Here is a 16375-nt window from a genome sequence, read left to right as displayed (position 1 = left end):
GGTCATAAAGAAGTGCAAGTGGTGATGCACTCTCAAAAGTCAAAACATTCATTATTCTCACATCAACATTGATTGACTCCAATTTATCTCCCAATTTTTTCAATCGTAAATTAAGAATGAAGTTCCCCTACTTTTTTTAAAGAGTATATATTCCTGATACATAATTTTTGTTCAGTATATTGACATAAAAATAATCCCGTCCTTTACTCTAATTCTTCAGACTGAAAATGATCCCATATCCAAATACCAACAGTTCCAAACAATTTTTCACCTGCTTCCATTATTTAAAATTCATTCCATTTTGAACATGTTGGCACCAAAACTAGTGGGTATCAGACTATCATTGTATCTACCTTTCACCACAGGTGTCACTTCAATATAAAAGATTATGGTAATTATGATAAATATTCAAACCAGTTCGAGACTGGGAGTCAAAATTCAAAACTGTAATCACACCCAGTGCATCTACACAATACAGATACATAACTGGAACAAAATTCAACACAATGTACATTCATGTACAACACAATGTCAGCTTCTTATGAATAATTAAATGTTTTCATTGTATATGGCATTGTAAAGCTATAAATGCAAGCCTATGGGAAGGGTACTACCACTGTATAAAATATAGCCCGTCCCACCGTCCTTGACATGCCATTATGAGAAGGGCGGTCTATTAAATAAGTAAGGCCGTCCTTTGGTCTGGATAAGTAAAATAAAATAAATTTAACTTGGTTTGAACTTAGTGTTGAACATCATTTTATTTCTGGTTTTCGTTTCAACATTTGTTGATCTTCTTATTGTTTTAGTTTGGGAACTGGCTGTTTGTTCAGGACTGGTCACATTTTTGGACAGCCAGTCCTTGGACAGGCCACATTTCAAAACTATTTTATACAGTGGTATTACAGACTGGAAGCCCTAAGATTAATCAGCAACTTTGGTCTCTGTCCTCTCTGGAGGTAATACAAGCTATGGCAGATTGAACATACACATGGACTTTATACTGTGTACAAAGTGCAATAAGCTACAATAAATTAATGAAACAAACTTGTTCTTGAGACAGAAGAACAATTGGAAAAAAAGCAGAACTATTTAAAAGGAAAACAGTACACGGAAGTTTTAAAAACAGGCATTCAATGATCACATAGTTGGTAAAGTTGACTAGATATTATGGTACATGATTGTGTATGCATTTTAAGAGTCACTGCAAGATTTAATACAAGATCAAATTTACATTTAAAGGGTGATTCCACTCTAGATATTAGCCTGGCATGTCATATAACGACTACCATCCCTACTGTACGCAATGACATGACCATTTCCATGTAGATTTTAAATCAAGCTGCAATTCCAGCTTCATAACGGTGTAAGACTGACTGAGTTTGGTTTTACGCCGCTTTTAGCAATATTCCAGCAACATCACGGCGGGGGACACCAGAAATGGGCTTCACACATTAACGGTGTAAGAATCTTCACAATAATATCACTAATACAACTAAATGAGAAGTTGGTATCCATCAATTTGCATGTTTTCGTTTTAACTTCCCAACTTCAAGAGTGCCAGTCAAAAGAGTATAGAGTTTAAGCACCTTGACTCATACAACAGATTGTTCTGAGAACCAGGAAGTGTTTCTGAGTGAGTTTAGTTCTACACCGCTTTTAGCAATATTCAAGCAACATCACAGCAAGGAACACCAGAAATGGGCTTCACATATTTTACGCATGTGGGGAATCAAACCCGGGTCTTCAGCATGATGACTGAATGCATTACCCACAAGGCTACTCAACATGTGAATTGTTCAGCTATTATGACGTGTACAATTTCTTCCAGATCAAATCTTGCAGTGTCTCTTAAACAGTGACAGGTCATAGTAGTGACAAAATCACTTTTGCCTGTGGTGAACACGTATTTCTTGTTGACTATTGATCACATCCATTGATGTAGAAAATATATGAAAGCTATGCAGCATAGATGATTATAAATATGGGACTGAATGTATATGTTTGCAAAAGACAGGCATAAACATGACTAGCTATAATGCACAAATTTTGATTCAACTGGATTTCCTGAAGAAAGAGATCAGAACATATATAAACAGCCAGGAGACAGAGCGCTACATGTTACAACATACTGGTCAATATATACAATAATGTCTTCCTCCAACATGTCATGTGACCATGTTACCATGGCAACAACGCAGATACAGCAGATAAAACACATACATCTAACTGGCAGTTTCAGAGGGTGCATGAGCATTCATCTTGCAGGGCTCGGATTTAAGCATTTAGAACTTGCACTTGTGCATCCTGAAACTGCTAAATGCAACCTCTTATGTACATCAACTTGCACACAGAGCAGGTTAATATTTAGTGTTCAAAGAACACAGACTTCAGCTGGAAAACAAAATGATGAGGAACTGACTAGGAACAGTGAAAGTTTAGGAAGTAAGATAACTACAGAATTATTTTGTTATAATACTGTTCTAAACCGTCTTTACCAAAACTCAAGCATTATATGAGATTGTATATTGCAGGTGCAGGTGCAACCTGTTTTCATTTGGTGCAACAAGGTTATTGCCTTAGGGTGCACCGGGTGCAAGTAGGTTTCATTTCCTTAAATCGACCCCTGTCTTGACTGCCATGGGGGCCCTAGATACAGAATCACTATGAATTCTAATGACAAATTCTATTCTAATCCATACGAAAGATATATGTATATAAAGATTACATAATTTGCTCTGAAAAGGACATTTCCTATCCATTTGTCAAGCCAGTTTATGACATGCATTGTATCCACCCACTGCACTGTATATGACTAACGGTTGCCATGGACACAAGACATGATGAACATAGTATTTACAATGTGGACAACTTGACTGGAAGATGAAGATTTCTACACACTACATGCTACTGGACTTTTGAGTGTATCGTTGCACCCAAAACTGAACTCCATAGACACAGATTCCTCCTGTAAGAAATTATTTATACCAACATTGATCTCTGAATCAATCACAACACATTTAACATTCAATGTAATCAACTTGTTCCTCCACATAAGATTTTATACTTATATCTGAATGTCTTTCCCACACTTCAAAATGTCTGACTCTCTTAATATGTTGTCCAACCTGATATTAAAGGGTCCCAGCTTATCAGATAGTCCTACCCTGATATCAAACTGTCTTACCCTGATATCAAATGGTTTTACTCTGATATCAAACAGTCCTACCTTGATATCAAATAGTCCTACCCTTGATATCAAATGGTCCCACCATGATAGCAAAGGGTCCTACCCTGATATCAAACAGCCCTACCCTGATTTCAAACAGTCCTACCTGATTTCAAATGGTCCCACCCTGGTATCAAACAGTCCTACACTGATTTCAAATGGTCCTACCCTGATATCAAAGTGTCCTACCCTGATTTCAGAGTTCCCACCCTTCATTCTCTACATTCTTCCCTGATGTATACGCAAATCTGCCGCTGTATCTACCCACGTATCTACCCACGTATCTATGAAGTCCAGTTTTGTGTGGAGTAATTTAATCATCATCTCCCTAAAGGCACTCATTATATAACTCTATATCCATGACAACGGATGGAATAAAGGCTGTCATGGCAACAAAACAATAAATTAACATTTTTTTAAAGTTTCACCAGTAACATACATATGTTTTGTGACTAATATTTTGTCGAAGTTTCCTTCCATCAATAAATGAATTTTTTTTCCAAGGTAATAGTTGACCATTGGTTACCATAAAATATATTTCTTTTTATGAACATTTCTCAAATAAAAAATGCCTAAACTGGTATCTTCTGGTATCGGTTAGTACAACCAGAAAGCACATAAAATTTTGTCTGATTGACGCCTCGATGGAAAACTAAGATGGCAATCACTACCATCACGAAGATTTGGGAGTAAGAAACATCTCTGCAGTGATCATTGCCGTCCGCCATACATTGGGTTCTTGAAAGTCGATGTCGCTTGTTTGTAGATGGGATTCTCGCCCTGAAACACGCAAAATAGGGGATAAAAGCATCGTCTGCTTCAGGTGATTTTGGCTTCATTTGAAATGAGTAAGGAATGAGCAATATTTTTTTAGGTTTTTTAATTCCTTGGTTTACCGACCCTGTAAAATCAAGAAATGAAAAAAAAGACTTTCCAAAGTTCATTATTACCCATAGGTTAGCGCCTCCCAGCTACGATTAAACGTTTTTTTCACTACCCAAACCAGGGGCAACCAAGTGAATTAATCAGGTCACCATCAAAATACTGACTGCACTATGTTGCCAAAAATCCCATTGCTGTCACTGACTGTAGACAATTCTTTATCAGCAGTGCGAGGGGGATATTCAGGCGACTTCATTATCTCCGTAAAAGCTCACATTACACGATGTTTGAAAGGATTCTTTAGTAGAAGCAAGCACTAAGGTTAAGCGGGATAACACTACATAACAGCACCTGCAGTGATAAACGAAAATGCTATCAGACACTATAGCACTGCTGGTATGTAAAGTTATCTCCCCTTAACCTAAGTGCTTGTTTCTTTGACAAAGGAATCCTTTGTAAGTTATGGTAGGTGACAGAATGTTTGGTACAAGTTGATAGGAGATCTGGTTAGGTTGTGAAGAGGTAGCAAGGCTGGGAATGTGGATCTCAAAAGTGTTTTATGATCTTACTTTACACAGATATTTCCTGAGTCTAATTTGATTGGTCAGCTATTCTTTGCATTGTAAATTGGACTCAGTAGGTCACAGCCCTTTAATGACAGGAAGGATAAGTGATGGTGAAACTGACGACAGAACTATGCTAAGTCAGTAGCACTTACCGTGTCCCACTTAGCATTCTGTCGTTCCTTCTCAAACTTGGCAAATTCTCTCCGATCGTGAATGATTGTCAACATTTTCCATATCAAGAGCAGAGCAAGACCCACAGCAACAATACCACCCACAACACCACCGACAATGGCTAAGACATTCACGGACTCGGGACACACTGAAACAGAGAGAGAGAGTGAGTGAGTGAGGATGGTCTTCATAGCCGCTTTAGCAGCATTCCAGCAATATCACAGAAATAGGGACACCAAAATGGGCTTCACACAATGTATCCATGTTGGGAATTCAACCCAGGTCTTCTGCATGACGAGTGAGGCAGCTTTTAACCACTCAGCTACCCCACTGCCCGAAAACAGAGAGTCGTCCTGTCAAGGGAGATAATCCATGTATCAGACATGATTGTCATGATTGTTTTTACTTCAAGTGATATTCCTTGGTAACTTATATTCTCATTTTGATATAATGCTACACCGCTATAACACATCGGTCTGTAAATAATCAAGTCCGGATCAGAAAATCAAGTGATTGACGTAATGAACAGCAATTCAAAATACAGGGTGGACATGGTTTCATTCACTTACAAGTTTTACGAATATCCCTCTTTTGTTGCTAAACCGAACTACCATGTTCGATGTATTTAGCACCGGCCAGCAGAAATAATGGCACGCAGAGCACTCAACCCATCCCCTCCCCTAATTCAATCTTTCGAATTGCTATTCTAAATCATATAAGATTGAAGCAATCAATATTCATCATTGACGAGAGTGTAAGATGGTGTTTGCAACACATGGCAATACCTGTTCTGTTTTGGGTGATTTTAAACCTGTTTCTAATTAGCACACACCTTTCCAGGGGTATCCTAACAAGTGCTAATATTGGCCCAAAAATGCAGTGGTCTGTAAGTACAGGTTTATAAAGTGATCCTGCTGGGCTACTGGTCTCAATTAATTGTTTCTCGATTCATATCTCCAAAGTTGCTCAAATTTCACACAAGTCTCATCATCTTAGGTCATTGATTTGATAATTGATAACAATTATCTCAGCAGTTACTCCACATTCATGATGGTAAATTCTGATTCAGTTGGCAAGGGTGACGCCATGTTTGTTTGTAAATACTGAAATTGGTACCTGCCTCACCCTTCATACTTGCATCTCTATCAATATGATCCCCAACGGATACTGTTGTCTGTTGGGTTTACCCTGCCAAGAAATCTGCCCATTACGTTATAAATGCATAATATTTAAACTGACCTTTAGTTCTCTGGACTGTGATGTGCAGCTCTCCGTCGGAGTCATACTCATACGTGAAGTAAAAGTGACATTCATCCTCGTCTCTATACTGGCATTTCCGCACACCGTCTGATTCTGTAGCAACAGTCAACATCAGTAACATCATGGTCAGCCTCAACATCATCAATATATCTAAAAATAGTGCCACTGTACAGCAGTGCTCACCTGTACAGCAGTGCTCACCTGTACAGCAGTGCTCACCTGTACACTAGTGCTCACCTGTACACTAGTGCTCACCTGTACAGCAGTGCTCACCTGTACAGTACCTGTACAGTAGTGCTCACCTGTACAGCAGTGCTCACCTGTACAGTAGTGCTCACCTGTACAGCAGTGCTCACCTGTACAGCAGTGCTCACCTGTACAGTAGTGCTCACCTGTACAGCAGTGCTCACCTGTACAGCAGTGCTCACCTGTACAGCAGTGCTCACCTGTACAGCAGTGCTCACCTGTACAGGAGTGCTCGCCTGTGTTAGTGCTCACCTGTACCGTAGTGCTCTGTACAGTAGTGCTCACCTGTACAGTAGTGCTCACCTGTACAGCAGTGCTCACCTGTACAGCAGTGCTCACCTGTACAGCAGTCAACAACTTGAATATAGATTAGTTTGTTTGTATGCAGCAATATTCCAGCTATATGGTGGGGGTCTGTAAACAATCAAGTTTGGACCAGGCAATCCAGTGATCAACAGCATGCACACTGACATAAGCAATTTGGACACGAAGACATGTCAACCAAGTCAGCGAGCCCAATCACGTTAGTTGCCTGTTACGATAAGTATGGATTGCTGAAGACCAGTTCTAACCCAGGTCTCGACGGGTAACTTAATATATAGACAACAAAAGCTGTTCAAATGTTTCTGCATAACCACTAAGTATGGTTTTATGCTTCTTTCAGATATTTCACAGCGGGGGGACACCAGAAATGTACTTCACACACTGTACATATGTTGGGAATTGAACCCAGTCTTCAGCATGACAAGCAAACACTTTAACCACTTGGCTACCCCAGCAACCCCATAACCACCGAAACCAAACACCCAAATCTAACCTGACAAGCCATGATTCAAGGAAACATACTTGCCAATGTCAAGCCCTATATCTCTGGCACTTTTTCAGGAAATTTTTTGAGTGAATTTAGCTTTGTTGATGTCTCAAAAAAGGCTAAGAAACACATATACAATCCACAAACTTGAAAAAATCATGGACATCTTAATCGCCTCTAACAACCTTATCACTCACCCCTTATTTCATCCTAAACGACAATGTTTTACACTCTCTTCTGCACTGCTGCTGTAAGTCTTGGGTCCGGTTTTGAAGGCGTAGCACTGCACACCTCCTTCTGTTCAAGACACTTCCGGAGGCAGGTCTACAAACACACAACACATCGTAATGTACCGATACAGACCAGTGTCCAGCATCCTAATATTGTGATCCTTTGACCATTCATGCTTATATTTGTTCACTCATGCTCTGGGCACTTTGAATCCAGCTATGGGTTCTGGACTAAAAATAACTAGGGAATACATGGACTTACTGGGGTTGTTATGATTCATTCACATATTCGATGAATCAAACCGTATCCCTACACTTAATTCAATTCATTATTTGCAAACACTACAATAAAATATTCATGATTGTTTAAAATGGAATCCTTTAAAGTGAACTTGGCCATATTATCAAAATGATGTATGGAAAACAGAATATATCTAAGTCAGACAGAATATTAGTCAACACTTTGACAGTGACGTGGTCACTGGTCACTGTCGTCACTAAATTAACCATGTAAAAGAATTTAGTTTGTTACTGTTTCACCAAATCTCATCAATAATACATCAAGCTCTGACATGTTACTTTACTTTCTGATTGAAAATGCTTTCTGATTGGCTTTCTTCTGTTATTTTCAATGTACCCTGCTTGCAAGCTTAGTAACATTTCAATGTACCCAGCTTCAATGGCAACTCAGTTGGTACTTTGTGGTAGTAATTCTTTATCTCAAATAACATTGAATCAATGCATGATGTAAATGGAAGTTACCGATGTTTTACTTAATGCAAATCGATGGAAGGGAGATAACTCTAAATCTGTTTTTTCTTGTCAGCAAAATCTAGCAATGGCTACAAAGAGATTTGTACCTGTGCTTCAAACAATTCATAATTAACATTAAGGTGTTCAGTAAGATAAATACGTTGTTCACTGGTCCTCGGGGCCCATGGGTTGATGTACCCTCGATGTTTGTTGATTGAGGGTACATCAACCCATGCCCCTCTACCAGTGAACAACTTATAGTATCCGCTACACAGTATTCATGATATGTATGATATTTGCCAAATAGTGGATTCATTGCAGTCCCAATACTCACTGGGCACTCTTTTCACAGGTAGGTCCGATGTATCTCTCCGCCTTGTTACACTCCTCGCACTTCTGCCGCGAGACACATTTTACCGTGGATTGTTACATTCCAGCTGAAACAAACGCATAGAACAAATTGCCATTGTGTGAACATGGGGTGTCGTTGATGTGTCATTGTCAAGAACATGACCTCAGTGTTTTATTTTGCAAGAAATTGCCAAACATTTACCAGTTAAAGATGCCAGATAAGTGAAATTTAACCCTAACTGGACTGGCAGTAAGGATTACATAAGGGGAAATGAACTCTGGCCTTCGATCCCCACCATTCCCATTGTTCCAGGTATGTGATGGGAAGGATACAGTGAGTGAGAGTTTAGTTTTATGTCACGCGACTCAGCAATATTCCAGCTAAATGGCAGCGTCTGTAAATAATCTAGTCTGGACCAGACAATCCAGTGATCAACAGCATGAGCATCGATCTACACAATTGGGATAATTTTATGACATGTGTCAACCAAGTCAGCAAGCCTGACCATCCGATCTGATTGCCTTTTCACGACAAGCATGGGTTACTGAAGATCAATTCTAATTCAGATCTTCACAGGCGAAAAGGCAGAGACATTCACACGCACTTGCATTATCAGTAAAGCACTTTGACTTGTCCATGTTGCGTAGTCACAACCGCTGCCGTTGTACTGGGCGTTGCAGAGGCAGGTGCCACATTGACAGCGACCTCGCTCCGGACCTGGTGAACAAAACATCATCTTGGATAGAGGGTCACTATATGACATCATAGCAGCTTTGGTGCTGCATAACACTTATTTAACAAAGTCTCCATTTAAACAGGTGTCAACTGTTGTATCAGTTATAGCATGTCATCTTCTTGTGTGTGTCATAGAAGTAGAGGTGCTGCGTTTTGCAGCATATCTTCATTAACACAGCCTATCTACATTTACAATGCCTATCTTCATTAACAGAGCCTATCTACATTTACAATGCCTATCTTCATTAACAGAGCCTATCTACATTTACAATGCCTATCTTCATTAACAGAGCCTATCTACATTTACAATGCCTATCTTCATTAACATCTACATTTTACAATGCCTATCTTCATTAACACAGCTATCTACATTTACAATGCCTATCTTCATTAACAGAGCTACATTTCAACATTTACAAGAGCCTATCTGCATTTACAATTATCTGTCAGAGCCTATCTACATTTACAATGCCTATTTTACAACAGAGCCTATCTAATTAACAGAGCCTATCTACAGAGCCTTTACATTTACAATGCCTATCCTAATTAACAGAGCCTATCTACATTTACAATGCCTATCCTAATTAACAGAGCCTATCTACATTTACAATGCCTATCCTAATTAACAGAGCCTATCTACATTTACAATGCCTATCCTAATTAACAGAGCCTATCTACATTTACAGCACGTATCTTCATTTACAGCGCATATCTACATTTACTTGCCATATTTTTATTTCAAGAGCCTTCACATATCCATAGTTAATATGTATCATATCCTGGTATTCACAGCTTGTATATATGTATGTATACTGACTGACTGACTGAGTTTAGTTTTACGCCGCTTTTAGCAATATTCCAGCAATATCACGGCGGGGGACACCAGAAATGGGCTTAACACATTGTGCCCATGTGGGGAATCGAACCCGGGTCTTCGGCGTGACGAGCCAACGCTTTAACCATTAGGCTACCCCACCACCCCTATGTATGTATACAGAGGAAACAATACCTCACTATGCATGAGTACTCACCTCCACACAGTTCCCCATCATGGTAGTCGCAGGAATAGTTGTCACACTCGCAGAACGTTCCACTGTACTTCTGGGCCGAGTTGGCAGTGCGGGGGAAGCACTCACACACACCACACACACACTGGCCTCGTCCTGAACACGGCACTGTCGAATTGGGCCTGGAAGGAGACAACATCCAACCGAGATTAGGACAGAGTTGTCACATTAACACAGCTTCAGATATTTTACCCATATTGTATTTGGAGACATTAATGCTAAAAACATCCAGTACCAAACTGGAATGGTCCCATAATACCTTACTGTCGTATCTTTTGATAACAACTATTTTTACTTCAACAAGCCTGTAACCTGGCAACTACAAGTGAGCAGAATAATTACATCCCCTGTTGAGCCCCTTGAGATCCAGGGAAAGAATATTGGTCGCCAACAACCTAAACCTGTTGAAAGAGGTAACTAAATGGATAGGGTGTCAGGCTTGATGATCGTATAATAACTCAATTGTCTGGTCCAAGGCTCCGTTGAGGAACAGCAGCTCTATGTCTGTCGTGAAGTCAATGTTACTGCACATGAGCACGGATCATCGTGGATGCAGATGTCTATAATACAGCAACATGCCTATATCACTCAAGCCAAAATAATTCCTGTGGTCCTACAACACAGGTGACACAGATCACATACAGACTTGGATCTAAAACTCAGGCAGTAGGTCTCTTTTTCGTCTGGTAACCATGGCAACTTACTTGATACATTTGGCATCAGACTCCTCACTGGAGACTTTGCTGAGTCACACTCGCAGTTCTTTCGTATCGTCCTGGGTTACATGTGCATTTCCCCGCGACTCGTGCGTTCCATTGCCGGGCCCGAACACAGCGGACTGAAGGGAATCTGGAGTAAGTGAGAGTGAGTAAAAGTGAGTGAGTGAGTGAGTGAGTAAGTGATCTAGCGAGTGAGTATGTGCCTATATCTTCACAGAGTCCGATATGAGCTCCCCAAAATCAACTCATTTGATAACAATGGTATGTAATGTAAACGTTAAAGTCTGGGCCATAGAAACAAGTGATTGATACATGAACAAATAACCATGCCCTTGATGAAACAATCGATCAAGTATCTGTCTTACAATCTGATCCACAGTCGCCTTGTATGACAAAGGGAAATCACAGAATCCCATGAAGTCAGCACAAGTTACATGACACCATTAGATATGTGTTAGATGCCTTCTCACATTCACTGGACACAACCTGATATGGGCGAAACCCCTTTCGATATAGACAGGGCACGACCTAATATGGTCGAGACCCCTTTCGATAGACAGGGCACGACCTGATATGCGCGAGACCCCTTTTGATATAGACAGGGCACGACCTGATATGGGTGAAACCCCTTTCGACATCGATAGGACACCACCTGATATGGGCGAGAACCCTTTCGATATAGATAGGACACCACCTGATATGGGCGAGACCCCTTCCGACATCGATAAGACACCACCTGATATCGTCCTTACCTCCTGTCCAGGTTTTTCACAATCGCATTCACAGATCAGTCTCAGGTCGAGGGTTAGCTTCTCCGATAATCCCACCGGATATATGGTGACTGTCCGGTTCCATCGGCTTCTGTCACGAGGACACTCCGTCACCGTGATCTCCACCTCAAACGTCACCTGGTGATACATCAAACTCCAGCCTTACATTTCACATGTACAGTATCACCATTAACTCAAAGAAGCAAGAACAGCTGCTTACACTGTACAAACAATCTTAGCATCATCTTAAAGCAAACAATGGGCATCACCAAACACCAAAACTTGCATCAAAAAGTCTGTTACTTGAATACAGAATATCTCTATGTTCATTGCATAACGCAACACTCAGCAATATTCCAGCTATAACATGGTGGCCATGTTTGAGTCTGGACCATACAAACCAGTGATTGATATAATGAAGAAACACCCATATCTTTAATGACATACAATCACCAAAGTGACTGATTTACCACCTGATCAACATAATCGCCTTGTAAGACAAGCAGATACTGACATAGAATCCCCTCGAGACCATAGAAGTGAAATGGCAGTCAAACTACTATTGAAACCATATACTCATATCAACAATTAAGGGAACAGTGAGTGAGTGAGTGAGTGAGTATGGTTTTACATCGCTTTTAGCAATGTTCCAGCAATATCACGGTGGGGGGACACCAGAAAGGGGCTTCACACATTGTGCCCAAGTGGGGAATCGAACACGGGCCTTCTGTGTGACGAGCGATTGCTTGAACCACTAGGCTATCCCACCACCCCTTTTAAGGGAACAGACAAAGGCTCAGCAAATATGTAATATGCTATGACTGAGTACTAGAACAAAAGCGGAAGATGACAGCTAATTATTTACAATCGCTATAACACAATGGGAGCAGCTCTGGACTACCGCGATGGAATTCGTCCAGTGGTAATGAACGTACAATGGAATGATGATCTACTCACATTGGCGCCAATGGTTAGGTCCTCACATTCATTGGTTTCCTTCATCTTGTCTCTGAAACAGGCACAGGAAACATGTAGCAAGCAGGGTGAATGCAGCAGCATACTGTCAGGGCAGTGATTAAAAAGCAAGTCCAATTCTCCATACACAAAATTCAACAGCGCCAAAGGTCATTGGACTCGCATACCAGGCGTCATCCACATCACCACCATGGGGACATTAGAATTTCATTGATCACGTTGTATTTAACAACATATAAAACAACTTAGACGTTTGGGTTTCGTTTTTTTGTGAAAATCAATGTGTAGGGGAAAATGATTTATCGGTGAATCTTCCAAAAAGAAGTGAGTGAATGAGTGAGTGAGTGAGTTTAGTTTTACTCGGCTTTTAGCAATATCACGGCGGGGCCACCAGAAATATGCTTCACAGATTGTACCCATGTGGGGAATCGAACCTGGGTCTTCGGCATGAGTAGCGAACATGCTTTAACAACTAGGCTCTCCCAACGTATTCCATATATTTCAAGTTAAAAGGACACAGCTCAAAGAATAAAATTACAGCAGCACAAATATTAATCAATATTTCATTTCATTGAACATAAATATTGAAAACATTACAACAGTATTTTAATGAACAGAAGACATCAAGTGTACTGCGAAGGGTTTAAACATTATTTAGGATCGCTGAATAGTTTTCTTAAATCATAAAAGGTAAAACATACAAGAACTTAATGATATCCAATGATCCATTTTTCAACTAGATTGATATTAAACCGAAGACAATATCTGCACAAGCAACTCTCTGGATCAATACCCATGTGTCCTCCCCATTTTGTTGAACTCACCCAAAACACTTGGAAAAGAACTTGACAGTGACATTCTCAGCATTTTGTGTGTTCAAAGTGACTTTGGAGGTAATTTTCTGAAAAGATGAAACAATGCTCCACAATAATTCTTCAGCAAACTATTTTAGTGAAAGAAATGAAAAAATAATGGGAATCTTGTGAATAGACTTGATAGTGAGTGAGTTAATATTTATCGTCACATTAGCGATATTTCAGCCATAATGTGACGAGAACAATTAATGAATCGTCTTGATAAGTAACTTTGGAGTGTGTGTGTGTGCGTGTAGGTGCTGGTTTGAGCAGTGTTTTAAATACATCATGACAAGTCAATTTCAAACACTCTCACATACTGTCAGCATCATGTTACAAGAAACCAAACTTGGCACCAGTCAGAGACCACTACCATGCAGTTGGCACACCAAGGATCATAATCAGGACCCATGTGGAAATTGTCACAACAATCTGGAGATTTGACATGTCTAAACGTTTGGAATATGACAAAACCACACACGACTATCACAGCAAGAAGGCGACTGTATATCATTGTGTAAGCATGGCTTTGTACGCCTTCACAAGCCAGCGATCAACAGCATGAGCATCGATACAATCCACGAATGGGGATACGATAACATGTGTCAGCCAAGTCAGCAAGCCTGACCACCCGATCCCGTTAGTCGCCTCTTACGACAAGCATGGGTTACTGAAGATAAATTCTAACCGGGATCTTCACGGGTCAAATAAGGGTCAAACGAAGTCACTGAGACTTGTTACCTAAATTAAGAGTAACGATCCAACTACTAACATACAATCAACCAAGTCACCCAGTTCAATCAACTACAACACCTATCATGATCTGGGCCCTGACTCTGAAACCGTTCGTAGCCCTAGGAATTCTTAACTTTGATTGTAGCCAATGTGTTTAGAATGGGCTTACGAAGTTCATAGGGTTACGAACTTTCCGGGAATTGCTAGCCAGCCTAGGTCGCTGAAAACAAATTAAAACTCCAAATACCAATAGCTTTGTTTGGGGGCAGTGTCCAGCTCATGCTTGATGAAGATCTTAGAGCCTACCCCAAAATATTGCCTCAGTTGCAATAAGGAACTGTTTGTTTAGCCCAAATGACTTGACAAACCAACAGCGAAAGTCTTGGTAAATCTGCCAGAAGAACTATGAGTGAGTCTGGTGACACAGCATAAAACGCTTACGTTATAGTTGTCCCTGATCAGATCTACAATGTTGGACGAGTCATTGGCAAGTTCTCCGGCTTCAGAACCTTCAATGGCAGTGGAGAGTTTCTCATACACAGGGGTCTGGTCCTTCGTTACAGCAAAGATAATGTTGACATTCTTCTCAATGATCTTGGCAGAGATCTGACTAACTGATGGGTAATCCTGAAGAGAAGGGGATTAAGTGCAGTTAAAGTCAAATAATACTGATATGATCTCTACAGCTGAACTATCTAACCATCTTTAACTATAAAGCTGAACTATCTAAACCCTACCTTTAACTATACAGCTGAGCTATCTAAACCCTACCTTTAACTATACAGCTGAACTATCTAAACCCCATCTTTAACTATACAGCTGAACTATCGAAACCCCATATTTAACTATACAGCTGAACTACTGTCGAAACCCCATATTTAACCATATACAGCTGAACTATCTAAACCCTACCTTTAACTTAACACAGCTGAACTATCGAACTTATACCTGAACTATCTTTTTAACTATACAACTATCTAAACCCCATCTTTAACTATACAGCTGAACTATCGAAACCCCATATTTAACTATACAGCTGAACTATCGAAACCCCATATTTAACTATACAGCTGAACTATCGAAACCCCATATTTAACTATACAGCTAAACTATCTAAACCCTACCTTTAACTATACAGCTGAGCTATCTAAACCCTACCTTTAACTATACAGCTGAACTATCTAAACCCCATCTTTAACTATACAGCTGAACTATCGAAACCCCATATTTAACTATACAGCTAAACTATCTAAACCCTACCTTTAACTATACAGCTGAACTATCTAAACCCTACCTTTAACTATACAGCTGAACTATCTAAACCCTACCTTTAACTATACAGCTGAACTATCTAAACCCTACCTTTAACTATACAGCTGAACTATCTAAACCCCATCTTTAACTATACAGCTGAACTATCGAAACCCCATATTTAACTATACAGCTGAACTATCGAAACCCCATATTTAACTATACAGCTGAACTATCGAAACCCCATATTTAACTATACAGCTAAACTATCTAAACCCTACCTTTAACTATACAGCTGAACTATCTAAACCCCTTTAACTATACCTGAACTTCTAACTATTTTACAGCTGAAATATCTAAACCCTACCTTTAACTATACTAACCATCTTAATTTTAACTATAACTCCACCCTACCTTTAACTCAGTTTTTTAACTCCACAATCAGTACCTCGCCTGGTTTGAGCTCTCCGTAGACACCATGAGAATCCATGTGACAGAGTCCGTCCATTGGGCTTTTACAATACCTCCAAGCTAAATAACAGAATAATATTACTCTCACATATAAACAGACAGTTAACAGCAGTAGACTGACACAAGTCCCCACTATCCCATCTTCGATCAAGTTTTACAGTATTCATCCTTTATCACATACAGTATGAATAGTTAATCTTGTCACTTCAAAGTATATTAACAGTGGAGGCTAGCCTCCTGTACAGCCATCATTCCTGAGGAAATTAATATGCACCGGAAATAACATTGAGTTTAAATT

The 16375-nt window shown here is 39.9% G+C and overlaps 1 pseudogene; it reads right to left on the bottom strand.

The window, feature by feature from the left end:
- Positions 1–3687: 3687 nt before the first annotated feature.
- LOC124278459 lies at positions 3688–16114 on the bottom strand (annotated as a pseudogene).
- Positions 16115–16375: the final 261 nt, after the last annotated feature.

The sequence above is a fragment of the Haliotis rubra genome, unplaced genomic scaffold (genome assembly GCF_003918875.1).
Source record: "Haliotis rubra isolate DU_JTF1 unplaced genomic scaffold, ASM391887v1 Scf2370, whole genome shotgun sequence".
Taxonomy (NCBI): domain Eukaryota; kingdom Metazoa; phylum Mollusca; class Gastropoda; order Lepetellida; family Haliotidae; genus Haliotis; species Haliotis rubra.
This window is presented reverse-complemented; position numbering and strand designations above follow the sequence as displayed.